At 35.3% G+C, this 22,377-nt stretch overlaps 1 long non-coding RNA gene across 1 annotated transcript; it reads left to right on the top strand.

Annotated features, from left to right (window-relative positions):
* The first annotated feature begins 3,891 nt into the window (after nucleotides 1-3,891).
* LOC107315971 (uncharacterized) lies at nucleotides 3,892-21,286 on the top strand. Its single transcript, XR_014948902.1, has 5 exons — nucleotides 3,892-3,975; nucleotides 5,085-5,258; nucleotides 5,851-5,958; nucleotides 18,343-18,418; nucleotides 19,479-21,286. It is a non-coding gene; the product is annotated as an uncharacterized LOC107315971 (long non-coding RNA).
* The last annotated feature ends 1,091 nt before the right edge of the window (nucleotides 21,287-22,377 follow it).

Raw genomic sequence — 22,377 nt, 5'->3', positions numbered from 1 at the left:
CTGCTGGAAAACTATTAACCATGTATTCTATACACTATGACTGGGGCTTATGTTTTGGGACATTAAACTTTGTTAATATTCTTAGGTCAGCAGGGCATATGAACAAACATATTTCCTGTAGACTGCTTGCTAGTCCTTGATGGTTGCAACATATTACAGACTTCTAAGCTGATTTTAAGATTTCTTTTGATTTTTTTTTTCTTTAAGCTCCCATCCCTTCAAAAATAGCAGATCTTACAGTATAATTTTGATGCCTTCTTTACACGTTAATATCTTAGTTTAAATAAAGGTATGGGATAACTGAGTTATACTAAAACCATAACTGAAAAGTGCCTTGAAGCACTGCATTTGTGCTCTCAGAGTAAAGAATTTAAACCAGAACAGGCTAAATCTGAAATAAGCTTGACTGTTAAAATAGCTTTTGCTAGGAGAAAAATATTCCTATTATATGCTGGTTATCTCGTGGTAACTAGCACGTAATAATTGTATGTAGATATGGTTACCTAAGGTTCCTTCCCTAAGGTTTATTTGTTTGAGGTAAATTATTGAAGTAAACTTTAGGCTGGAGTTAATCTGTTAACCTATGTGAAAGGCAGAAGCCATCTTGTGACAAAAGCACAACAGTTTTCATTAGTTTTCCCCACTGTGGTAGTAAGTACAAATACAAATGTACCTGGAGACAAGACAACACATGCTACTTTGAGCTGTAAAAATGAACAGTTAGAACTTTTCAAACATGTCAAACAGCATCCATCAGCTGTGGCTCTTTGGCTTCAATACCAGTCTGCAGCAACTGAGAACAGCAGATTCTGTAAGGATTCTGTACCTTATGTGAGGCCTCTGTCATCCAATTGCTAAGCTGGCAGGCAGTTTTTCACTTCTGCATTTCTCCTGCTGATTTAGCAAAATAAAGATTAAGTTCTTCTCCATATACTTCTTTGCATTTTTGCTCCTTGCCTTGTGCCGGTACTCACTGATCTCACCAGCCGAATCACTAAGTAACCAAAAGTGTGTGGCTGTCTTTTGGGTTGATTGCTGAAATCGTGGTGGAGGATCTGACACTGCAAAAGCCAGCAGAAAAGAGGAGTGGGGCCATTCTGACTAAAGGCAGCTATTCCTGTTTAAGGAACAGTTCTGGTAACTCAGCTTGTGTTTTTAGGAGGCTGTGTTCTTAGAGGAGGGATAAGATTCTTGTGTGTGAGAGTACTTATATGTATAGATGTAATACCTTGTATAGCACTGGGAATAGCTTTTCTCTATTTATCTCTGTGCTGTTTTGCAGTCAGCAGTATCACTGTGAAGCTGAACATAGAAGTCTGCATACTTGTTTTGCTCTAAAGCTCTGTAGTCAGAACTGAAGTCTGAAATTAGATCTCCAAACATACAAAATTAGAGCATTGACAGGTTAATGTTTCTGATCAGAAAAATTTACTGTTCATAATGAAATCACCTGTTCATAATATACGTAGTCAAAATTACACACTGAGGAGCTGTTCACTTTCTCTGAAGTGTGATAATGTTTTGCCTAATAGAAACTTTGAAAATACGGGTGGAAAAATATTAAGTTGTGTTATCAGAAATATTTTAGAAGGTACTTTTATTAAGATGCCCCAAGATGGTGTAAATGTTGAATACATTTCAGTGGGACAGCTTTATCTAACGAGAAAATCAGAAAACTCTTCAAGTAATGCTTTATTTTATTTTGGACTAATGGTAGTTTCTAAAATGAAAAATGCTAGCTTTGTGAATTTAAGTGCTTTTTTTCATTGTAGGCAAGAACAGGATGAGATGCAGAACTGCACTATCTGGGGGATTATCAATAAATAGGAAAGTTAAATCTCAGAACTAATATTTCAGGCTGAATAAAATTCTCCACAAACTGGAATAAAAAAAGTGCATAAAGAAATAGTTAAATGTAAACTGAACTGGAAGGACAAGGCTAAGCTGCTGTTGCCCAACAATACTGCTGGTACTTTGTAACATAGTATATGTATTTACCTGGCTAACAGAGTCCAGCAAAACTTTTCTTTTGAAGGACAGTTAACTGAGGTAAGAGAGTGATTTCCATTGAGAATTTCATTGCCTATATAATGTTCTGCAGGTTTTTCTGGGATCACATTAGTTAATTTCGATAGCTTAATATGTATACATAGCTGTTCTGATGCACATTTCTCACTTATTCTTTGTAATCACTTAAACTGGTCATCAGTTTCATTTGACCAGTTTTACAAACATATAGAACATATTTATTGGGATAATTGTCTCGAATTATTTGTCCAACCTGTTACATGGTGACAGTTTGTACTTTTCTCCCAATTTAAAAAAGAAAAGTGTAGCTCATATGTGCTTTCTTTTGTATTGTAGTGCAATATTTATGGGTATACATTTTCCCAAAAACTTGATGTACACAGCAAAATTCCAGGATCATTGCTAACAGCTTAAGAACAAGTTGATTTTAGTAACAAGTGAAATCCAGAAATTTGGAAATGTTAGAGAAAAACACCATTAAATCTGCCTTTACAAATTGAGTGTGTTTATATTGAATTCAGACTCCTTCAGCATGTTATTGATAACAGTCTTGCTGGAAATGTTGCTGGGAACAGGATGTCTATGAGGCTCTAATCTGCAACCTTGTTAAAATTAAGGGTAAACATTTTTGTACCCAGAACAGATCTATTAATGAACAACTGTAGCCATTATAGTATGAAGTTAATAGTAATTTCAAACGTCTCAATTGCAGCTGCTCCTAAGAAGTCATGTTTTTGAAAGGATTAATGCAGAATTCCCTTTAACGAGGTCTGACTTTGAGGAGTATGAAATGTGGCAGGTGAATAGATGAGGCACAAACACTCCTAATAAATTCTGAGAATCTTAACTCAGAAACTCACTTATACAAGAAGGGCTCCTGTTCATCTCTGCAAGAACTGCTTTGGAACTGTAACAGATGTTCAGTAGAATGGCTGAGAGCCATGTTTTGTGAGATAAAGTTTGTGCTGTGAATACTGCATTTGCCATTCACAGAGTTTGTAGTGTTTCAGAGCCATTTAAACTTTGTGTTCAGATTTTAATGCATATTGTGTGTGGAAAAGAGGTTCAGACTTCTTCCTCTATTTTGGAACAACACTATTCTTTAAATCCAACTAAATTGAAGGTATTAAAATATTAAGTGTTTATGGGCATGCAGAGGCCACGTAGAGAAACTGCCAGCTTACTTGCTTTTTATCTAGTTTCCCTTTCTTTAATGCACAAGGTCTAAAGTTTACTTAATTAAACTTTCAGTATTTGGTTTTGGTTTGTTGAAGAATAAGAAAAATAAAATTCCATTAAAATGCTTACACAGTTATTTAATGAGAGAGTAATATGACCATCTGCCATTTTATTAAGACAGAAAACTATCTTCACACACACAACACATTATTTCACACAGTGTATGTGAAGGATCCTAGTTGTATACTAAGGACTAACAAACGGGTGGTCATCAGGAAAATGTTACAGTTTGGCTGAAATAAAAAGGGAAAGGAAAATATTCTGTGAGAGGTTACTAGGCCAGAATTTTGCTATAGGATTCCTCATGGATTAGTTCAGACATATTTTCCTTGTCTGACATGTTCTAAAACCTGTCTCCTGGAATTAGAGTAGCAATAAGAACAGATTTTTTTTTTATTTTTTTATTTTTATATATATATATATATATATATATATATATATATTTTCTTTTACTGTTTGGGATTCCTGTAATCAATACTTGGATAATAGTTCATCTTTCCCAAAAGGTTTATATGGAGCAGGATTGCACAACGGTCTGTTCTAACCTTAGCTGAATTGTGACAGACTTCTTCCCCTTCATAGCAGAGCTGTGAGCTCCTAAAGAGAAACATTATTTCTTTTTTCTTCAGAGAGACAGATAAACAGCAAGCATTTGCTCTTTAAGGGTTGTTCCAACTGTGAACTATGTCAAATTCTGAAATATGCTGGGTGAGTTGTGTATGTTACAAACGCATTAGAATAATGTCCAGCTTTATGTTGACTAAAGAATGAAGGCATAGTGAATATTAAGAATAATTTCCTGGTTAGAAGATATCTATCTATCTCTCTCTATATATTCACTCATTTCCATTGTGCAGAGTTAAAAGACCTTTCAATATTCTATAATTCTCTTACTTATTCCCCCCCAGCTCTTCTCTGAATTTATATTGATCAATTTCATTGATATAAAATTGATTTCCCCTTTTTAGCACACACAGAACTGTAAAAACTCTTCAGTTAAAACAAGGATTTGAAGCTTGTCAAAATATATATGAACCAGAGCTTTGATTTAATTCATTTAATTTCATTAAATTTCATTTAATTTCATTAAATTTCATTTAATTAAGGAGATAACTATTTAGATGGAAAACATTTTAATAAGGAATATATTAATAATCTGAATAGACAGTTATATAATGTCCTTACTCCCAAACTATTGCAGAACTCTTCTCAAATGGAACTCAAAGACATGCAGGTGAAATGCTTAATTGGGGGGAGGAGGGGGGGTAAAGTGTCAAAAATTACTGTTTTGAATGGAAATATTATCATTGGCATTTTCCAGTTTTTAATTGAAAAATGCATTGTATGTCATGTCAACCACACATCTTTTTGTCACAGTGAACTCCTTCTGAAGATGTTAATGCTTAGAAATCTCATGGGATTGTTCCTCATCTCTCCCTGATATAAAATCTGATTTAATCTTGTTTTGATTCCCTCTCAGTTTTTATCGAGGTGCCAGAAAGTGCTAAACTGTTGCAGATGAGGTGCAATTCTTAGAACAGAAAATGACAAGAAGCCCAGGAGGATTTACTCTGGTGGTTACCTTAGAGGTCAATATGTTTTACACATTTATCTATGCTATTCAGCTTAGGAATTCAGTTTTACTATAAAATGTCTTTCAAAAGTGAACCTAATTTTGACTGAAACATCAAGGAATGAGAGTCTTATTGTTTTAAAGTATTTCAAGGTAGTGTGTTATGAATGGATAATCACATTGTTGAAGTCCTGTTTGTATTTGTTAAAACCCTGTTTTCTATTTCTTTTGTTTCTGCTTCTAGATAGTGGCCCTTGTTATCCTGTTTCCGTAGCACTTAGAGACCTCTGAGACAAGAGATTTTCTCCCCCTGAAGATATTTGTTATTGCTCTGTGTCTGAAGCCCAAACACCTCCTCTGCAGCTGCACTGTAACAAAAACAAACCATACATTCCAGTGGATCAGTGATTGCTGCAAGGTTAGAAATACAAACCAGCACCAATACATAGTTCAAAATGTCGAAGTATATAATGTTTCTCTTTTCAAACAGTGCTTTACATTGGAAGTACAATAATTTCAGTATTTAATTCTATTACATCCCCCCCCCCACCCCCCACCCCCCCTTTTTCTATTTATAGCAATGCAACGTATTTAATAACAAAAAAGAAGTAATGAATTCTCACCTGAGAAGAAAATTAATTCTGGATAAACATTTGTTTTAACTGCTACCCAAGAGAGTGAAATGGAAAATATATATGTATTTATAATATTAGAATTCTTTCCTCTTTTTAAACAGTTATTTGGGTGGGAATTTATTTATTTATTGAGAGTTCTCTCTGAGTAACTTGGTCTTGATTTTTATGTTGGCCTTAATCTGTTCTCCAGTGTTGAGGAGGTGTGTTTGTATGCATTTAAATAAAAAGAGTTATTTCGTTGCACAGTTGAGCATTGCAAGATCAAATCAGCTTTGATCATTTTATCATTTTTTTTTCCCCCCAAATGTATTCTAACAAACGATTTTGCTGAATGAAATAATCGAGTCCTACTCTTTTCACTTTTATTTTGTTTAGATGTACAGCAATGTGAATCGTAAGAGAAAAACTGCTTTCTGGATGTTATTTGAACTAGCAGCTGTCCAGAATCCTCAGCTCACCTCTTACCAAGAAAGAGCATGTCAGGTAAGAAAAAGAGGGAAAAAATAACTTTTTGGTGATCTGACTCTGAGGAACAAAGGCAGAGAAGCAATCAGTATTTCAAAGAATATTTATAAGAGGGTACTTTCTCTTGTTGTGTGTCTCATGGCCTCTGTAAGAAATGGAGAGGCCACTGTGTTGGATCAGCATCTGAGTTGTTCAATTCATTTCAGCTCCCCTTTTGTTAGAAATCACACTCCAGGGTCTTTTCAGCACAATCCTTTATTGTTTTTACTAGTATATAGTGTGTGACTATATAAAGAAAATAGTTTCACAGTCCTGTTTCAGAATAGATTTGCCTTAGTATTCAAGCAGGGTGCTCAGTGCTGGTGCAGTCTCAAACCTTTTGTGATTTCCAAGGCCTAACTGGATATAGCCATGAGCAATTAGACCTGATCTCAAAACTGAACCTTCTTTGAGGAGAAGGATGTACTACAGACCTCCTTGCATCTGTTCCAATTCAAAGTTGATCTGTGTGAGAGTGGTGATTAAGCTGATCCATTCTGTGTCATGGGGACTCTAACACTGAGATGTATGTACAGGAGAATAGAGGTGCAACTTGATATTGATTTCCCTGATCACAAATGTGATCACAGAGATCACACCTCAGTTAGCTTAATTCAGACTGGTCAACACAATGATTTGATTAACAGTCTACTGAGGATTTAACATTTGAAGGAGTGTGAATTGTTTTCTTTTTTCACCTGAAGAGCAGTATTCTGCAGTGTTGATATTTTCTGTGGCCCAGTTCATTACCTAATTGATAATTTCTTAAATTACTCTTTTGCTGAAAAGTCAAATTATCAGTTCAAAATTTCTGTGAATATTACTTTCAACAAAATGAAAAAAATTGCAGAAGTTACTTGCCCTGTCTTTTATTTCTGAACACGCTTCTTCCCAAACTGGAATAAAAGTGGCAACATTCAATCATTTCTCTTTTTGAAACTGCTATGTACAGCTTTACATAAACTTTCAGGTCTCTATTGAAAAGAAATGAATAATTCCATGTAGCATCTCTTATTACTTCTTGTGGTACAGGAAGATAAAAAGCCAACTAAGAGCTGGAGTTATGGAGATGATTTTTTGTTGTTGTTAATAGATTATATAAAAAATTATAAATGCTACATTTAGGCTGAGCATGATATTGCAGGGCTCTAATTTCATAGGTGGTTCTTTTATTATTTGGCATATGTTCTTTCTATAAACTTAGTTATAAGAGAAAGATTTGTCTTCATTAGAGCAAATAATGATTTCATTTAGTAAGATTATACTATTTTTGAAACTTGGCGTTTCTTTTTTTTTTTTTTTTCTTTTTTTCTCCTTTCTTTCTTTTTTCTCTCTGATTTACCAGAATACAATAATCATTTTCAGTTGAATTGCTTTGTTAAAATGAAATAATTTGAAATGCTGCCGAAGTCTGCTGTGGAGAAATTCGAACTGCAAGCCTCAGATAATGGGAAACTGCAGTAAAGATTAGGAGTAGGGTGAGCCCATACTCCCCACTTTGCTTCTGGTGATCCTTCTAACAAACAGTGCCCCAGTTTTGTCTGCCACTGGCCTTGTTCTGTTATCATGAATAACTTAACTTAATTCAATAAAACGTTGATGTCCAAAACAGTGAAAAATGGGAAAGGAAGTAAGTCTGAGAAAACAGAATACTGATATCTTTGTTACTTGTTTTTTTTTTTGGAAGTGAGAAGGCAGGAGGTGGAGGGAGGGGGGATGGGGGGGGTGAGGGGGGACATCCTAAATTTCAGGGAGACTGTAGTTTAGTGGTAGATTAAACTAGTATGATTTCTGCAGACCAGCCTGCCTTCTCCAAGTGAAACATTCCTGCACCTTTTCTATGCCAGTTTCAGAACGGTTCTTTTGACACTTTTTTGTTTCGTTTTGTTTTTTAATTATTATTAATAATTTATTTCATTTTTTATTTTTTAAACCACACTGACTCAGTGAAGTATGTCAGTACAGCTGAGAAAATGAATGTCCTTTAATCATGATAGTAGTAGCACCAGAACTGAGGCATAGGAGGGGCAAGGTTGTATGAAGAGGTTTGAAGATAGAGCTAGATGTCAGAATAAATGTCACTTGGAGCCACAGTATGAGGAAAAATTACACCACATAGCTGATGTAATATAACAATCTGCTGCTGTGAGAATAGGTAAATCTACTGTTACTAGCTGTACAATCCTACCTTTTCCCTCAGACTTACTAGCTCTAGCACTTAATTGATTGTGTGATAAATTGATTAAAGTCTTTAAACCATAGGCAATCTATTCACTCTTTTATTTGTCAGGTTTGTTGTTCAGTAATTTGGATTGGCTCAGTGCAGGGTATGGTGTGTGGGAAATCCAGAACAAAGGATGCGTGAAAGAAATAACTGTATGTAATCAAAAGTAGGAGGAACAAGATCCCCCCCTTTTGGTAAAGACCAAAGACTGATTTCATTCCATGCTGTTACTTTTCAGAGCAATACAATTTGTTAATAAATTCTTAAACAGTTAATGTTCCTTTTTTCCTTGATCAGTTCTGGGAAACACATTCATCCAGGAGCACGTGTTTGACCCCTTTTACTATCTCTTGTGGGTTACAGATTTTTGACAATAAAAATGTGCTCAGCAGCATAATCTGTGGATGCAACTAACATCACTAAGTCCCTCCTGACTTTAGAAACAGAGTTTTCTTTTGGTTTCCTTGAATGATTGGATATATATATTTTTGAAAGTCTGACTGTAATATGATAGGAACTGCATATTTATTGATTGAAAAGATTTCATATAGTGTGGAAATCCTCTGTACAGAATTTGATGTCTCACTTGCATTTACTTTTGTCCAATTTGCATAACTAATACTGGAGGTTCATTTGCTTAACTGCATTTTTTATTTTTGTTGTTGCATTGTAGAAAGTTTTTTTCCCGTGGCAGAGTTAGGGGATGATGTATGTTATTACAAATGTAATAACATGACTTAGAGGCCTGTAACAGGACTTGGAGATCAGCTGGGGAATTAAAAATGAATGGAGCTCACTGACTGACTCCTCAAAGCCTGCCTTATGATACAGGAACCTGTGATAAGCTACCATGAAATTCTGAACTGTCCCAGAGTTAGTAGTGTGAAGGTATAAGAAATTTAATTAACTATTGAAACAAAATTTAAATGTACTTGTATTGAATTATTGGATTTTTATTTCTTAGTTGTCTAAAGTGTAAATTTGATTTAAACTCAGGAGCACCATGCAGGGGAGCAAAGTCATGTGATGTGTTGTTTTTTAGAGTATTTTTCAGAAGGCTGAGGGAAGTATTTTCATCACTGAACCTTGATAATGTTACTTTAGATGGGAGAGTTCCTATTTATGTGGTCTGACATGTAGGTTATGCTCAAGACAACTTATTTACATGCTTTGAATGCGTATAACTACAAAAAAATGCTGCAGTATGCAACTTAGGAAATAAATCCATATGACTGTAGTAACCCATCTTCATCTGAATTAAACAGTTCATTTGAGATCAAGCAAATTCCCAAGAAAATTCAACTTTCTTTATATGTATGCATTACAGATATATTACCATCTGTTTCTAATAGACAATTATCTTCTTGATTAAGATTTTGTGCATTATTCTCATTTGAACTTCAGCCTTCAGGAGCCAGTTTTCACTTGATGAGTTTTCCCTTATTGTGGTCTCATATCAGGTGGAAATTAGATTTAGAAACTGATTATTTTTTAAAGCAAGATTTTACACTTTCTCTTGACTGAAGAAGGGATACACCTAGCTTCCTTTACCATAATTATTTTCATCACTAGTATTCATTAGAAATCATTATGAATAATTCAGTAATAACTACTACAGTTGTACATAATGCAGCCTGTTCCAGGGAAACATTCCAGAATGTGCAGAGTTCATTAGAAACTGCTACTACATCTCTGTACAATTTTCTTATTTGCTAGCTAAGTAGGTCTTCATGCTTACAGGCAAGAGAGTGAAATTATTACCACTAAAAACTGAATGCATATGAGACTGCATACCAGCATGAGGCATTACATCATCAAGTAAATCAGGTGTAGGCCTGACTACATTCGATGTGATTTAATTTGTGAATGGAGAGTCTTGAAGTTCGAAAATTATACCAGTAGATGGCAGTAATAGCCAAGTGAAATGAAACACATCCTGAGGATCTCAAGGCTTTGTTTTGAAATTAATCTCGTAATATTGAATCTAGAAGTAGACATTAAGTGTGACATTGTGCATCACACATTGTGACATCATGCATATCAGATATAAATTATGATTATACATAGATATTACAAAGAGCCCCTTGCAATTCTTGCTAGATCTTTGAGAATCTTCATACTGTTCTACCTAATTGGTATTCTGGAAGGATAAAAAGAAAGTAAACAATCAGGTCAACATCAAAAGTGATTATTTCAGACATAGGAAGTCACAGCCTAGAAGACAAGAAATGAGATGGTGAATAAAAAATATTGTAACCAGGTGTAGATGCTGGCTGTTCCAAAATCTTACTAGATAAAGTGAAAACTGAAACATCTAACACAATGCCTATCTATATATTTAATTGATAACTGTGCTTGATCATCACTGTAAAGGGTAACTTCACTTCCCATATGCCCATAGGACCAACAGAAAAGGAAGGTGGTCCATAAAAAATATTTTGCATATATCACTGGAAAAGGAGAAATAATTTATCCTCGTATTGTCTATAATTCCACTCATCAGCTCAGTAGTTCTCATCATAAGAATTCTGATGTTTCCTGTTCACATGTAAAAATCACTATAGACATGAAAGTTAAGTATCAAGTGTCAAGAAGTGTATGTTTTTAAGGTTGCTCATATAGACAAATTGAACCATATGAATGATCTTCCCTTCATATATTGAAGTGTTTGTGATTCAAAGATAGTTCAAATGCATTTTCATCCATGCTGTAGAGTGCAAAGTTATTTGTTCACTGAAGTGGCTTCAGAAAAATGAAATTAATTAAAAAAAAATAAAAATTGCCAGATATCTGCTTTATGTACATTCCCAGATCCAAACTGAACTTCTTGGAAAACTGAACTCAGCCAGTGAAACCATTTTCACATAAGTACAATGACCTTAACAAAAGTGAAAGTGGATCAAAAAAAACTTGTGAGTGGACTTTTAATAACAGACATTCTGCCAAGTTTAGATAAGAATGCTCTGCACAAATATTCCTTCCCTCCTCTATAACAGTCACTATGTAAGTATCAGCACTGAACCTAGCAGCAGGAAGTAAAGTTTCATAGAGTTTCAAAATGTAACTTGATTAGCTTTTCATTGCTAAAATTAAAGCAGAGAGATCAGAAAGATCTGCCAGATCAGCACACTCCAAGGTTTGCTTCTTCAATTTTTTAATTTTTATTTTTTTGTTTAAAGAGGGCATGGAGAGAGGAGGAGATTTTGCTGTTCATTTTGTTACCATTAGTTAAAACAGTGGAAAAGAAATAAAAAAAAGTTAGGATAGCTTGGGCCTTGTTCTTACAAGTTGGAACAGCATGAGATTAGTGTGAGAAAAAGACAGACAGTTAAGAGGGGTTTATTTGTGGTTTTTACTAAACACTTGAAGAAAATTATTCTTACATAAGAAGCAGAGCATCAGAGCCCCAGTGCCTGCTCTGTAAATCTGCTTTTAATTTACATTGCAATTTATTTGGAGAAGGAGGTTATTTTTTAAATATATTTACACACTGTAATTTGTCCTTATATTTAAATCTGATAAACTTGCCATGCATCTGGCAGTACAAAGTCTTTGGTTCTCTTACTTCTTAATGCAATCATTTTAAATTTCAACATGCACTCATAAGTATGAGTGATCTCTTTCAAACTTCTACCCTAATCTGAGGGTGTCTTTTGCTTTCCCAAGGCAGGGTTTATGGAGAGTTCTGTACTATCTTTTCAACCACTGAATTTTCCACTGTTCTGTGTCTGATAATGCAAACTGTAATTGTGAAGATGAATCCAGTCTGGATTGCCTTGTACCTAGAAAATGTAAGTGAAGGTGTGTGTTAATATCACAGAAGTGTAGAAAAGATTGACAGAGCAATACAGTGTTTTCAGCATCAAAACAGCATGAGCAGTCAATGACCTACTCTCAGAATGAATTTGTATTTGCTTGAGATGGGCAGTGTATATATTTTCAGTGCATTCAGTCCAGAAGTTGAAGTGTATTTTGTAGCATCTTCTGTGTTTTTGTTGTTGTTGTTTTGTTTTTTATGCTAGAAGCTATGTGTATACTGATGGAAGTGTTCATTCATCATAAATACCAACTCTTGAACTTAATGTAAAAGACAAAGAAAGATGTTTCTGCTCTTGTGAGACCCCATCTGGAGTGTTGCTGGAGCTGTTGGAGCAGCACCAGAGGAAGGCCATGAACATGATCAGTGGGCTGAAGCAGCTCTCCTATGAGGACAGGCTCTTCAGCAAGAAGAGAAGGCCCTGGGGAGACCTTACAGCAGCCTTCCAGTACCTGGAGGGGGGCCTACAGGAAAGCTGGGGAGGGACTTTTTATAAGGTTATGTAGTGACAGAAAAAGAGGAAATGGTTTTAAACTGGAAGAGGATAGGTTTACATTAGTTATTAGGAATGAATTCATTACTATGAGAGTGGTGGAACTGGAACAGATTACCCAGTGAGGTTTGGATTGCCTCCTCCCTGGATTCATTCAAGGTCAGGCTGGTTGGCATTGTGAGCAACCTGATCTAGAGGGAGGTTGGAATGAGATAATCGTAAAGGTCCCTTCCAGCCCAAATCATTCTATGACTCTGTCTCTGTAAGTGTGATTTTTGTTTTCTTTTTCTCACTATCTGGCAATAAATTTAAGGATATCTTTCTATATACTTACCTGTATGTTTAGGAATATCCTCAGATGAAATTTCATTCTGTGACAACTGTATTATGAAACTTTAATCATGATATTTAATATTCTGGAAATCCTAATTCTCTACTGGTTTGCACCTTGTGTATTCAGTTGAACATGTACAAAGTGAGATAGGTGTTAAATGAAACCAGAGCAGTTTGGCAACAAATGGCTTATCCTTTGAGCAGGTGTAAATTATTATGATGAAATATAAGGGGTTAGGGAATTCAGCCCTTTGTGGCAAAACGAAGTGATTTTGCCTGCTTGCCTTCCCATGAAGTATATGTATAACATATTTTTGTCTGACTTTACAACTGTTTAAAGGTGTACATGCACCATCAGATTATATCAGTCAGTAGACAGCATTTAGGACACTGATGTCTTTCTCAAGATGTTTAAAATCAGCACATTAAGTACTCTTTTCTTCTAAATAATGACAGTTCAGAGTAAGCACAAAAATTTTTGTCAGAATAATTCTCTTTCTGAGATAACAACCCTTGAGTACTAATCAGTGGTACCCTCCTGTGGTTCCTCAAACACACAAATTGTATTCTTGTCAGTAAATTGCACTAAAAAGACCCTATTTTGTGTATTGATTTAATGTAAGTTTTAATGTAACATTTTATATATGTTTATTTTATTCAGTGAAAATAAGCGTTTTACTTATGGTGTTTTTTATTTTTATTTTTTATTATTATTATCATTTTTTTAACCATCTGCTTTTAATTGGAAATATCATATTCCATGTAGGATCAGTAATAGATTGAAATATTTGTTTTCCTTCCTTATTCCCTTTATTATTATTTTTTTTTTCTGAACAATTTTACCTCAAGTTGTAATAGCACTCTATAACACTGAGGAAAATGTCATTTGTTACTTTGTGCACTGCATTTATGCTTAACATGTTTTCTGTTGGTATTAGGCCACATCTTGTGAAACTTCATCTGGTAACAGCTAATGCAATGGAACTGTGTGAATTAATCTCAGCTAAGCCTGACCCTCAATAAATACATCCCCCCAAAAAACTAGCTAGATGATAATGCATTAGCAGATTCTTATTTAGTGAAATAAACAAAGTATTTCTCGTATTTACAAAGCAGTTATCATCCAATATGGTTTCTACAACAACTATTTTTTCCCCCCATTGCCTCAGGTTCTCTAACTCTCACATCTTCCTCTTGTCAGTTAGTAAATGACCTTCCCCATGCTTTAGAAAAGAAGGTATTCTAACATCATGTTTGGCACAGAGACCATATTCTCTTAGTATTTCTTGAGCCTAAAGAAGATGAGGAAGCAAAATCTTTTAGAAATTGGAAGGAAAGCATCTCAAGTCTATTCTTTTTAAAGCTCTTTCATTTTGCTATGACTTTCAGGGAAAACAGAATCAAAATTTTCTGTTGCCTCTGGTGAATAATAGTAAATTAGATTAAATTAATTCTGATAATGCTTACAGCTCTGCTGCTTATATTGTTTTGAAACTATTTTCTATGTGAACAAGTGATATGAGTAAAAGAATTGTGGATCTTTAGAGGACAAATATATGGTTCCTAGTACCATACAATTGCAGATTAAATGCAGCAGGTTTTCTGTCTTTATTCTAAAAGAAGTTTATTACTTCCAGAGTTTGCCATGACTAAGAGTTGTCATTCCTCATCAAGCCCATCTCTGAAACTCCAAAGTTCAGATAAGACAAGGTCTTGTTAGAAAAGTCCCTGTGGGCATCTGGGTGATTATTATACTCTGAAGGGCAGAGTATTTCTTCTAGATGAGTAGCTTCCTTAAGGCCTTACCAAGCTTTTCTAGGAATTAGCATGGATCTGCTTACCACCAGCTTCACAGCAGATAAAAGCATCTTTTCAAGAGTCAATCACAGCTTTTAAATAAAAACATGGCAATGAAACTTGGAGGAACTGTTGGCAGAACATGTCAGCTTGATGTCATTTGAGTATTAGAATGAAGATATTAGTTGACATGTAAGCGGAGTGGAAACTGCTGCCAAGACAGGCTTTGGACAAAACTCCTGTAGGTATATTTTACAAAGCACATTCAAAGTAGTTAATCTTTCCAAGCACATTTAGACTGGGGGGAAAAAGGATTAGTAAAAGAAATATGGAAACCTCCAGTGTATTTTCATAAGACACTGAAATGGTAGGAGGAAGAATGAAAACAAATCATATCATAGAATCATAGAATGGTTTAAGTTGGAGGGAACCTTGAAGATAAGCTAGTTCCAGCTCCCCTGGTAGGGGCAGGATTGTTACCCACTAGATCAGGCTCCCCAGGATCCTATCCAACTTGGCCTTGTGTGCTTTCAGGGACTGTGGCATCGACAGCATCTCTTGACAGTCTATGCCAGTGACTCTCTATCCTCCGAGTAAAAAAAAATTCTCCCTAATATCTAACCTCCCCCCTTTAAATTAAAAGCTGATCCATCTCGTCTTCTCACTATCAGACCATAGTTTCATAATTTCGTGCGGGTTGGAAGGGACCTTAGAGATCATCGAGTCCAGCTCCCGGGATTCGAGCCTCTGTGTAGCAGAGCGGCACTTCTACCACTTGCGCCACCGGAGGGATTCGAACTCGGGCCCCAGTGTTGCAAGGCGGTGTCCTTAACCACTGAGCCACCGGGGCACACATGTTAACTGTCAGTCCTCCTCCTGCTTGTAAGCTCCCTTCAGATACTGGAAGGCTGCAGTGAGGTCTCTATGGAGCCTTCTCAGAAGCTAAACAAACTGAATTCCTTCAATCTATCTTCAGATGGGAGACATGCTCTAGCCCTGAGTATCTCCATGGCTGTCCTTTGGATCTGCTCCAACAGCTCCATGTCTGTCTTGTGCTGGGGGACCGAGGCCTGGACAGGGTATTCCAGATGGGACTTCATGAGGGCAGAGCAGAATTGGGCAATTACCTGCCTCCCACTGTTCCCACCCCTCTTTTGATGCAGCACAAGACACTGTTGGCTTTCTGGGCTGCAAGAGAACCACTGGCTCATGTCTGGCTTTTCATCCATCAGGACCCCAAAGTCCTTCTCCTCAGGGCTGTTCTCAAGTTGTTCTCTCAAACTGTACTCATATCTGGGACTGCCCTAACCTAAGTGCAAATCTTTGTGCTTGGCCTGGTTAAATCTCATTAGACTCTCATGTGCCCACTTTTTGGGTGTGTCCAGGTCCTTCTGGATCATACCCTTCCCTTCTATTGTGTTACATAGTTTGAGGATTAACATCTATGTATCTGTATAGAGAAATACAATTTTGCAGTCAGTAGTTATTATTTTTAAACTTCTTGATGAAACCATGCTTACTTAAGAATACTGTATCTTTTAGTTTCTTTCAGCTGGTCAGTGTAACCATACTGAAATCTGACATGATACTTCCTTTCAAACAAGTCTGAAATACACTTACTATCATATGAAATTTGTGGATAGACATTTAGAAGCAGAAGATTTGTTCAAAACAATGTCTCCCTAAAAGAAAAGCAGGCAGAATGTACCCAATTCTTTGAAATAAGGGCAAGGTTCTTGTGATGAGTCTAGTTTGACAGTGAGATCAAAGGATACAAATTCATAGGAAGATTCCATTCCTTCTGCCTTTATAATTTTATTTGAGAAGATTCTTAAGTGCTGTGCAATAACCAGGAAGAAAATGGGTAAACTTGTAAGACAACATCCTTAATGTTGGAAAGTGATTGTCATATAACTGTTTATTGATTTAATTGTCCAGAAATTTGCTTTTGGACTGCAGTCCATATTGCCACATTGTGCGATTTCTTAAATGAGATTTATTAGATGAGAAATAGATTCTGAGAGTTGGCATGTGCCTAGATTTATTATGTCTGGGAAGAGACTTGAGTTAAGTATGGTAAACTTGACACTAAGACTTCACAAAAGAATGAAAATTAAAACAGAGGCAGCTGTTGCTGACAACAGTCTTTACACATTTGGAACAGCTTAGTAAGGAGCTCTCAGAAAGACTGTTTTCAGCAAGCATAGAGCAATTGGCTCAAGAGTCCACTTGATGTCACCCTGGGGCCAAAAAGTTTTTCAGAAAAGGTCCTATCACTTGTCACCTGAAAAGAGACAGGCACGCTCACTGCAATCTTTCAGGTAGCTGTAGAGAACAATTAGGTTTCCACTCAGCATTATGAATGTGCCTTCTCTGACAGCTGCATATGAAAGATAATGCTGAGACTGAAGGATTCTAGAGAGAGTTTAAAGAAAGTTGTTAAAGGAATAGTGGTACTAGTGGTACTTCTATAGGGAAAAAAATGGAGTAAAAACTGTGATAAATCCACTTGAAAAAGAATAATAGTGGTGTTTTTTTGTTTTTTTTTTTAAAGGTGAAAACATTAGTAAGAAATTACTAGTGTCTCCTTTTTAACATTATCTCAAAGAATGTAGAAAGGAGATAAAGTGAAATTAAAGGACAAACAGACACTCTTTTTCCTGGAGTACTAAGATTTACTGACATTTCCTGTTTCAGGATATCATTAAGACAAGTCCTGCTGATTATGGCCTTCTTTAAGGGTTCATTAGCAGCAATTAATAGATTTTTTTTTTTTGAGTGCTTTGCAGAACATTCCTGAATAAATTAGGTACAGCTTCAAAAATAAGGATGTATAACAGTACAGTGGCATATGAAATATAGGAGATACATACATTAAGGAGAGACCTCTACTCGAACTCCTGTAATTATTTATCGCCACAACAGCTCTCTTCATTGCCAAGCTGAGAATAAGTATAGTGGTTTTCACCTAGGTTTATAGACATACCGTTTCTCTTCATAGTTGCATCCAGTGACAACAAAGTGGGTTGGATTCATCTATTCCAATGCAAACATTTTCCAGTAAAATATATTAACACTTCTGAAGATTTCAGTGAATGGGACTAAGTACTTTTAGGGCATAACTTGTGCGATCTTAAATAGATGTCTAGGACAGATCAGGTATATATTACTTCTCATTGAGCTAACATGCAGGTAGCTACAATCAAAGTTTGGTGAGATGAATTTCATCTTCCTCACTCTTTGTAGATATCTTTTATAGTTGCAGTCTTGAGAAAAGTTGAGAGATTATCTACAAACTTTTTTGCTTCTATCTGACATCTCTGTTCCATAAATTGTTCTTTCCAGCAGAAATGCTATTAAAGAGCACATAAGATCTATTATACTTGATGATGGGTTTCATTTCTGGAACCAGCTCTCCATTTGTGTTATGAAGTTTTACGATGATACTATTTTGGAATGGATCTGCTAAAAATACTCTGCACAGGGGGTGGGCATTTTAAAATATAATTTTTATTTTCTAGTTTCAATGTATTACGTTTAACTGACTGTCTTAGTGACTTTCCAGTTGCTGCTGCTTCATATGGTGCTGTCGTCTGTCTCCTGACAATCTGCTGTATGCTTACTGTAACTGAATTATGTAGGATGTGTTTCTGTTCATACAGACAGTAGCTGCTTTAAGACTGAATTTCATTTATTCAGGAGCTCTTTTATGTCACTGTGGTCATCAGAGGAAGTTCAGAAGAAGTGTATGTGCTGAAGTGTATTGTGCCTGAATGTAAGTACAGACGAGAACCTATCTTCTAATGCAGGCAGACGGACAGCTACCAATAGCATTTTTAGTGCTATATTGACTATATTAATTTAGCCATGCATTGTTATTTATCTATTTACTTTTGGTTTTTATGTATGCCTGATTCTTGAAATACTTGTTCTCACCACCTTTCCTTGAATCAGTAACACTGCATTTTCCAAGGGAGGATAACCTGTAGATGTTGCAGTGTATATATCTTATGTATGCTGGATTGAGGGTGTTTGCCAAGGGCACTGTTCCATTTTTCTGATCAGATACCGGGGATTCGTGAAGGCTTAAGTGACTTGTCTGAGTCTTCACAGAAAACAGAAGTCTTTCCATGTCAACATTGTTAACGCCGTTAGAGCTAAAATGTTCCTAACTGCGTAAACTGCTATTGAGCTTTTAGGGCAAGATTTTTCTAGCATTGCTGCCTTATATTTAACCCTTTCTATACTTCAGTAGTTTCCAAGTATCAAGGAAAAGAAGGTTTGTTTGTTTGTTTGTTTTAAAGAGCATATGTGAAGTTAGCCAATCAAAGTATTTAAATGACTTTAAAGAGTTAATCTTTACATGTCCTGTATTTTTAGAAATCTGAAATGAGTTCTCTTAAGTTCACAGAAAGGAAAATGAAAGCAGAGGAATGACAAACCAGTGTATGAAAAGCAATATATGAGATGTGACTGATAAATTATCTTCTGATATGTTAATGAATTCCAGATTGAGAAGTTTGCAATATGATATTTTAGTGAGATTTTAATAAAGCAAATTAAAAATTGAAAGGTGATCTGAGGGAAAGAATTCTCATGAATCTTTTGAAAAAATAATGAGGAATTTATACACTTAAAGAGGCATTTTTCTAAACATAGACCCTAATAATCACATATGCACATATTTGCATTTTAAATAGTTACATCTGAAAAGTCTACAGAGCCTACAGCTAGTACCATTTCTCTCTATACTTAAATAGAAATAACAATTTAAAAAATACTTATTTAGAAATAAGTACTCTTGCATGCATTAATACATCCATATTTAATGCCAGTCTCTTTTCAGGCACCCAGAAAATCCTGTATGTCTGCTTGACCCTGATGAGTTAAGATAATATACAGACAGATGTGAAAATACTTGAAGAAATCAGGTATTTGTGATTAAAACAGCATTAATCAAAGGGACGTATCTAGGACTTCTTCAAAGAAAGCTAATGTTGAAGTGCTCATTTTTCTGTTTTGCTTTCCCCTGGCAAACACAAAGAAGTACTTGCAGGAAAAAAAAATTGAGAAGCTGTTGCTGTGGCAGGAAAAATGTAATTATAGCAGTCAGCTCAGACTGATAGCAATTCCAATTAAATGGGTGAGACCTAGACAGCTAAGATGTATCTTTAAAATACAAGAACATCCACAGATAGCTTTAGTTTGTCTGAAAAATTATTTTATTGTCTCAGCATCCAATTCAACATGCTTGGTTGTTACTGTTCATATTGTTGTTTCTTGTCATGTAAAGTAAGAGTAATTGAGAGATAATCCCCATAATGTAGTATCTTTCTAAACCCAACAGTATTCTGTTCACATTACCATGGATATTTCAACAGCATAGATTAATTTTGAGAAGGGAAAAAAAATCCATCAAATCTAAAAAATAAAGGAGTAGTAGATGTGATTCAATACACTTAATATGTTTACATGAAGTGCATGAGAAACAGTACCTTGCTTTATTTTATCTAATGTTTTCCTTGTGTGATAGGTCAATCTGTATTTTAATGTTTAACTCATCTTTTCTTATTTAATATTTCTCCATTCTTCCCCCAGCATCTCAGTAAATTTGCAACTTAGCACCATAAATTTTAACTTCAGCCACATGAAATATAAACAATTTTTTTATACATAGTATATATGTCAGGAATACTTTGAATGTTGAGTTTTATAATGTGGTTTGAAATTTCTCAGACTAGGAGTTTCTTTGAATGCTTGCATTAAGAAGGTATAAATTCATGTATTATTTTTCTTCCTCCCTTCTCAGACCTTCCCAATAGTTTGATTTCTTTCATAATAGAAAGACATGAAATTGCATTTAAGAAACCTGGGAGAGAATTTATTTTGTTCCATTTTTCTCTGTAAAGGATTATCAGCACACCAAACCTAAATATACTACTACAGGGAACAGATTACCTGTCCCATGGAGATGCTTTTCCTATAGCACAGTAGAGCTTTGTCCTACCTACACATTTTGGAGAGCTGCCTAAGGAATAACATTGTCCTTGTGACTATGCATTGATTGGTTCAATATAACATACATAAAGGATACTAACAGTAATTCACATCAGTATGGGGGAAGAGTAGCATTTTTATTTTTTGTTTTTTTAAAATTCTATTGCATGAAAAATTTGCTGCAACAGTACTTGCCTTTTTTTTTTTTTTTTTTTTTTTTTTTGCTGTGACAATGACAAAATTTTCTTTGGCTAAACGTGCATCCAACTTAATTACTGCTGAAGGAAGTCACAGTAAATTAATAGCTGACTTGTGAGCCTGAAGCTCTGAAGAGAAAACTGCTCCTTCCTCTTAAAAAAAAAGCTTAAAAAATTTAGTTTCTTTGCAGTGACTGAGGTGATTGAGGTAGGGATAAGCATGAAATGGACATGAATTGGTTGGAGGGGAGATCAATGCCCACAAGCATACTTCTAGGTATAACTAATGAAGAAAACACATCTACACTGGCAATTAAATGGGACTTTTATTAAATTCAGCAACTTATGTGTGTATCTGTGTAAAGATTAAAAGTAGTACATGTCATTGATTATTATCAACAAAGGAATATATTCCCTAGATTAAAAAGAACAACAACAACAACAAAAAAACCCCATGGAGTATGATCTAAATCTTACAAGGTCCTTCCACGGGAAAAATTTCATTTAGCAAAGGAATTTGGTTTTATGTTATTTAGTAAAAATTGAAGGAAGACCTGATGAGTAGTAGTAGACATCTACTCTGTGTGGCATCATTTCTGCTACTCCAGTGTATTTAGGGATGCGATGGGCTGGCACAGAGGAACTTAGACATCTAAATCTTTGTCTTGCACAATGGAAGAGACTATGGCAGATGATGATGGGTGAAGTGCTGTGCTAATACCCCCACTACTTATATAAATATATAAGTATATATATAAAAATAATATATATATTCCCTATATATCCTGGGAAAAGTTGTTCTTTTTTTGAGATTATAACCATGCTTTTCTATGTACAACCTATCTGCAGAACCAGACTTCATTTTTTCTTTCTTTATGTATTTATGTATTGTAAGGAAAGCCAAAGTAGACAATACTTTTTCAGTCTTCTGTATTTACTGAGTGCCTTCCCAAAAGTGCTAGTAAGGACTACCATTTTGAACAAAAACAAATGAGAAGGAAATCTGTTTGGTCAGTTTAAATTCAGTTGATGTCAGGAATTCCAAGTGCCTCAGAGTTTATTTTCATCCATCTAGTCATCATTGCAGTTTTTGCGTCTGGAAGTCTCTGATGAGTCAGTCATATCCACAAAACAGAGTAGATGGCCTCCTAAGCTAATCTATCTGAACTGTTCCCCTTTAGAAGGTATTATAAAATGGAAATATAAGAATGTGAGAAGTTCTCCAGGTGTTCCCCTCTACCTTCACTCAAAGATTTGCAAACTGATTTGTGATGGAACATAACTACAGGCAATAGGAAGAGTGATGGAACTGGAGGAATACGATCACTAATGTTATATACTGTGACAAAATTACTACCTTATAATATGATGAGGAGAACCTCTGTGATGATGATGTGTTTGCCTGAAAAATCCCTTTAGAGGATCACTGATACTGTGTTGCAGAAAACATGCTGCAATGCATAGCCATTAGATGAGCATTTCCAACCATGGGGAGTAAATGAGTTATAAAATATAAGCAGCTCTGTAAACAAAAAAATCC

This window comes from Coturnix japonica, chromosome 8, assembly GCF_054131305.1.
Source record: "Coturnix japonica strain WE chromosome 8, WE-NBRP24, whole genome shotgun sequence".
Taxonomy (NCBI): Eukaryota; Metazoa; Chordata; class Aves; order Galliformes; family Phasianidae; genus Coturnix; species Coturnix japonica.
Note: the sequence above shows the minus strand (reverse complement) of the source record. Positions and strands in the feature narration are given on the sequence as shown.